This window comes from Vulpes lagopus, chromosome X (genome assembly GCF_018345385.1).
Source record: "Vulpes lagopus strain Blue_001 chromosome X, ASM1834538v1, whole genome shotgun sequence".
In the NCBI taxonomy this organism is placed as follows: domain Eukaryota; kingdom Metazoa; phylum Chordata; class Mammalia; order Carnivora; family Canidae; genus Vulpes; species Vulpes lagopus.
The window spans coordinates 74396494-74403117 of NC_054848.1; positions in this window are offsets into that span (position 1 = coordinate 74396494).

Here is a 6624-nt window from a genome sequence, read left to right on the forward strand (position 1 = left end):
CTTTCTAGAGGGTAAAGTCTGAGAGGCTGTCCGGAAAGTGACGACAATTTCCGAGCGCCCCCTGCTGAAGGTTACCGAAAACTATGTGCAGAGGTTCGAGAGTCGGAAATTCCTTAGATCTTCCAGTGGAGCTTTCTTCATTTTTTCACTGAAAGAATCTTTCCCTCCCCCCCACGTCTCTTCCGCTCTTATAACTTGATCATATTGTTCTATCACCAGTAGCGCCAGCAGCGCCCTGAGATTCGGCCTCGCCGGCCCCTGGTGCCCTAGAGGGAAAGAAAAGAAGGAAAAGAGGTTAAAAGTGACCTAAGAATAGTTTATTACATGGCTAAATGCCCCCAAGAAGTATATTTCCAAAGAGAAACAAAGCAGATTGCAAAGCGACACGTACAGTCATGTTTTTAGACAAAAACTGAGGAAGAGTAACATTTACCTGAGTGGTGGAACTAGGCCGATTTCTTTTTCATTTGTTCTGGGCTTTTCAATTTTTGAACATTGTTTTATGCGAGGTCGTGGGGGGTTGACATTAAGAGTGAATGGATTGTGGGAAATCACTTGAAAGAACTCCAAAGCTAAGTATGAAAGATTGTCAATGAATTTGACAATTTCCTTACAGAAGTTTGCAAAATTCATTATCTTTTCCTCCCTTATCCTGTAAACAATTGGACCGTTGAGGGAAAATGTTCTAAAGTAATTAATACTGAAGGTAACTTGGGCAATTATCTGCAAACTTTTAAAAAGACAAGGTGCCATGGAGAATGCCAGGTAAATGTGACACACGCCCCCCTTTTAAATGTTAAAACTGAAAGGCACTGTATATTTCAGGGGTCGGGAGTTAGACCAAGAACTAGCTGATCACAAGGAGGCTGAAACCTAAAGTCACACAGCTAACAGCAAAGCCAAAACTAGAGATCTTTGTGCTTTTCAATCCCCTCCCCTGTTACACAAGCTATATAAGCTTGGGTTGTGGGGTTGCTGTCCATCCCCCTAAAGTTCCCGCAATTGGCTGAGATGTTCCTAGAATTTAAGATTATGTGTTCCTGGGATCCCTGGGTGGCGCAGCGGTTTGGCGCCTGCCTTTGGCCCAGGGCGTGATCGTGGAGACCCGGGATCGAATCCCACGTCGGGCTTCTGGTGCATGGAGCCTGCTTCTCCCTCTGCCTCTTTCTCTCTCTCTCTGTGTGTGTGACTATCATAAAAAAGAAAAAAAGATTATGTGTTCCTAAGGAGTTAAACTGCTTACAGAGTGGGAATGAATCACCAAAAAGTTTTCTGTCCCATATGTCTAGAGGCAGCCCTGAGTCAATCTTTGCAGTAAAGTGGAATAAAAAAAACAGGCCTCTTGATGGTCTTCTAAACATTGGTGATAAAAGCTGAGGCACTTTTTGTTTGGGGCTTAACTTTCAGAGAGGTTAAATGTGAAGACAAGTCTCGGGTTAGTTGAAAGACCTATGAAATTTGGATTATACAAATTATAGAGCCTTAAGGGGTATTTAAAGTTCTTTGATACATCTCTGAAACGTCTCTGTTTCATACAGGATGCATGTGCATGTGCTTTGCTCAGCACACAAGAATAAGTGCATGTATTTGAGCTGTCGATACAAAACAGGTTAATCCTATGCCTATTGTTGCAGGGGGAGAAAAGAAATGAGCCTACACATTATATATACTCACTATTCCTGCTTTCTGGCACCTTTTAGGCTTCAAGAATGACCAAATGAGCCATTCAAATTGCCCTCAATTTAAATAGGTCAATGTACTTTTCATGAGAACCTCAGAATAGGGAGGTCTTTTTTTCTTTTTTAATCTCATCAGGTTCAAAACACATTTACAAAACAAATCAAATACAAATGAACTAATTAAGTTCTATATAGGCATACTGGTCTCCCATTTTACTCAGGGAAATTAGTTCAATCCCTAGCATTCATCTTTCTAGAAATTCAGTACAGGTGTAATCAAGGAGAAAGGAAAGATCACTATTGGGTGTCAAGACTCAATTTTCTGTTTAGTGGAAAATATACACTTGGTGAAACTTCCTCTGGAGACTTTCTTGCTCCCTCCATTAAAATATATTCTTATGAGAAAAAATAGTTACTTCTAGGAAATCTGAGTTGATACCTAACACTAACAATACTATAGATCTGTATGCTTCTTTATCCATGTGGTAAGACACAGACCATTGAAATTTCAACCAAAAACAAGTTAACTCTTAAGGAAAGTTAACAATTGGACATTCCTAGTGAATTATGGATAGCATTTGAAGTAAGAAGTGTATTTTTTTCCTTTTAAATCATATATGTTTCCATGTTATGTATCATGAACAGGTTGGTGTATGTTACAGCACAGTGTATGATTTAAGGCCTGGTTTCTCAATAAAGCATAAGCTCTTCAAGGGCAGAGACTGTGTACTATTTCTTGAATAATGGGAATAGAAGACAGTATCAGTTCCCTTGCAGTCAGTCCTTTACATCATCATTGACACAAGCTTAACATCACAGTGGGCATTTACTGTAATGCTATTGTATTGTATAGTGATGCCCAAACTTTGCTTGAAACCTTGCTTTAAACATATACCATAGAACCAGAAAACAATAAAGTTCCATTGACTTAGTCACAGAGTTTCCCTGTACTTCGAATATTGACCTAGGACCAGCTCCTCTAGTATTACGCCAGATGTCTGAGGTCCAAGAGAACAACTACTAGAGAATGAATATCGTACCAACAGTCTTTACACTAAACTTTTCTCCTATAAATTTAAAAGCCTAACATATAGACACATGGAGAGAATGGGTAAATGATACAACTATATATCTGTAAACACTGAAGGAAGGTTATCAGGAAATATAGCAGATGTCAATTTTGAAAGTAACATACATGCCATAACTACAGGAAATGAGGTTGAGGGAGTCTCTAAGTAGATGCAAAGCTTTTCCCCTAGGCTAAATAACACTATCTGAGGGGTTCTTATATTAAAATAAGTATCAAAGGAAGTCTTGCTAACTCCTTATCATCTTAAATGGAAACTTCCTCTGAAGCTTAGGTTTGTACGGTGTTCTGGAAGGGATTTTCGTTGTGAGCCCAAGAGCAAAGAAATATTTTTGCGGCTGGAGAAAAAACTAAGCAGTCAAAGCGAAAGCCACATCTTACTTCCAAGAATGTGTTGATTTTCCGCCTCTCCCTTCCTCTGCCACTACAACACTGCTTTGTTTGAGTAACAGTCAGTGCCAAATTAAACCAAAGGCTGACATGGAATATAATATTCCTATAGACACAACACCTTGCACCACCATCTCCTACTCTGCTCCACCCTCGTACCCCACCCCACCCCCGCCATGCCCCTAAACCCAGAAGTTCAGTTTACTTCAAATTTAGGTCTGGGTATGGGCCCAAACCCAGACCAAAGGGGCATCTAATCCCATCTAATGCAATGTAAATAGTAATTCTCTAGGTCATAAGATACATTTATTCTTTAAAGTATTAATATTGTAATACTTAATTGTATTATTGATATTACATTCTAATATCTATATCTATATATATATATAACTAGATAGATAGAAATTGTTATATTGAGCATTGACTGTGTGCCAACCACCATTGCTAAGCGCTTGGCAGGTGGTACCTCATGCATACATCACAAAAGCCCGTATTATGAGGTCAAGACTACTACTACCCTCAAGTTACAGATGAGAAAACAGGTTCAAAGAGGCTAACTTGCCTAGGACTAAGCTTTGCCAACTCCTGTTTCTCTCACCAGAAACAGGGCCCACTCTGTGAGACATGGCTGCCATTGCATAAACAGCTGTCTTGGCTGGGAATAACCCAAGCAAAGACTGCTGTATTCAGACATTTAGCCACAAACAAGGGCTCTTCAAAGCCCCCGAGGCACAAGAACCTCAATGATTTCCCCAATTCTGCCTTGCACTTTGGGTTTTTGTTGAGTTTTACCTTTACCGTCATTCAAATAGCCCAATCACCTAAGAAGTAACCCTGCTCATCACAGAGTGCAAGGTAGAGAGTTCAATACTTTTTCTGGTTCAGTCTATTTTCCTCCCTCTTTCTGACCACAAAAACATGTTTGATGCTGAAAACGCAGGAAAAAGGAAAATATTTTCCTGTTGTTGCTGTTTGTTTTACATTCAATATTTAGTACGGATTTCAGTCCCTTCCCTATTAATTTCCTGTAACCTTCAAGATTAAGTTTAAATGTTGTTCTTTGGCATTAAAAGTATGCTTCCCCCAGCAAATATTATATCAGCTTATTTCCTACTGCTTTTGCAATGTGAATTTTCTGTTCCACAATAAACCAGTATGATTATCTCTTGATAGACAAGATCTGTTCCCTCTTCCCTTCTCAGTCTCCAATTTCACTCAAAATTCCTACTCTCTACTTAAGGCACATCCCAACCTCAACTCAATGAGAATGCTCCTCAGTCCCCTTTATCCAGACTCCCCACCCCTGCCCATATATGCCTCTTTCTCTAGTATCAGAGCTTATAGTTTGACCACTCACACAAATTCAGACCCTTAATTACAAGAGTACCTATAGTTCCTATTTTCCTCTCTACTTACCTGTCTTACATCCTGCTATCTACATGTTCAGAAACTACTGAAGAGCCAGGGTGGCAGGGCTCCTGCGCCTCCTTTTATACTCTCCCCAGTGCCCTAGGACACAATGCTCAATTCATGAGTTCATTTGTGCTCAGCCAATCCCTGTTGAGCTTTTGGCCATACTTGGGACCAAAGACTAACCACTTAGTGATTAGTGAGTTAGTGAGACTAAACCACTTAGTACTGACTTGAGGTTTGAATAATTAAATTAAATAAACTAAATGCCTAAGCTATCCCAGTATCACCCTGTCATAAACAAAACAATTAAGTTGAGCTGCTGGTTAATGTCTTGGAACATTACTACTCCCTGTCTTAGGAACCATTAAAAAAAATCAACTATTTCACTCAGAATACATCTTATCTCTTATTCACATGATGCCTTTCCCATTTTCACTTTCTAATACCTTTTCAAGAATCCTTTCTCTGAAATTCTCTTCTGTGTCTAGTTTTCATTCACTTTTTTTCCATCCACTCCTTTCAGATTCTCCATGAATCCTTTCCTCCTTCCCAGCCCTGATCTTGCCTTCTTCAAAAAAGCTTATAATATATAATTGGGGACACAGAGAAATGAGAAATACTCTTGAATGATACTAGAATTCACAATTTTGTATCAATTTGCCATAGTCAGTATTCTAGAAAAGTTGTTTCTAGTTTGGTTTTGTTAAGCCTGAGATCTTGCCTGAGATCTTATCTAGGCAAGTCAGTTTGCGTATCTAATACTTCTTAAAACTGTATCTTATTGACTGCTAAGGAACTTCATACTAAATGTCTTGATATTGAAAATGGTACTGAACTTTAAGAACTTTGCGTTTGTATGTATAGATGTTGTTGGTCTCTTTGTGTGTCTTTGTCTTTTCTTTCCAACCAAATCATACAGAGAGGTGATTTATTTAACTTTATACCCCACAGTGTCTAATAGGATGTTATCCATAGATAGTAGCGGGAACTGAAAAAAAATGCTGTTTTTTTAGAAATTAGCCCCCCTGATTTTCTATAAGCTCTTCATACTGCCCATTGCAGTGCTTCAGAGTGATGCTGTCCCTCTTATTTATCCCTTTACTTTGATCTCCCTATGATTTCCATATTCCCCCCCTTCACTTTCCTCTTTAGCATCTCTCTGTCACCCCTCTGTCCTGCTCCTTCCAGCTCTGAGTGGGACATGAGGGCTTATGCAGCATCCTCTGCCTAGCATGTGCTAGACTGTGTTGGGTGCTGGTAAAATGAAGAAGACTAAGGCAAGGTTGTTGAGCCCCTAGGCTCTCACGGTCTAGGAGGGGACAAAGATCAGTCTGAGATGAACAAACTAGTAGATTAGGGGACAGAGATTGTCATGGGTGAACAATGACAATAAGTGTGATAAACCTATAATTGAGACATGTACAAAGTGATGTGATAGAAAAGGCAGGCAAACCAGATCTGGCTGGCGTGGGCTGAGGGAAACTTCTCAATAGCAAAGGTGGATACGGTTTCAACAGTCCAGGGAAAGAAGGAAAGGAATACAGGGTAGAGTTGATGTACCTGTGCAAAGGCACCAAAGTATGAAATAAATAGCGAGAAGGTTCAGTATGTCCAGTACAAGTCATGAGGTGAATGTTTAAAACTAAGCTGAGGACATTGATGGAGCTTGCTTGTGAAGCGTATAGTATGCCCTGCTAAGAGTTCGGACTGCACTCTTTGCCAAGAGGGGGACTAGTAAAGGTTTGTGCTTTTTTTTAAAGAAAATAACTCAAGTAGAATATATTCCCTGTGCTTGCTCATGCTCTCTCTTCATCTCTCTCTCTCTCTCTCTCTCTCTCTCTCTCTCTCTCTCTCTCTCACACACACACACACACACACAGTTAATAGATTTACTGTTTCCTAACATATGAGTTTCGAGTAAACTGGTCCTACTCTGTTTATTCAATTTTGTTCACTATCACTCTCTTGATCCCTCTAACCGGTTAGCCCATCCCCACCCCCACCTAACAATGAGCTCTTGTTTATGTCACTTCCCTTGCCTGAGAAGAGACCAAG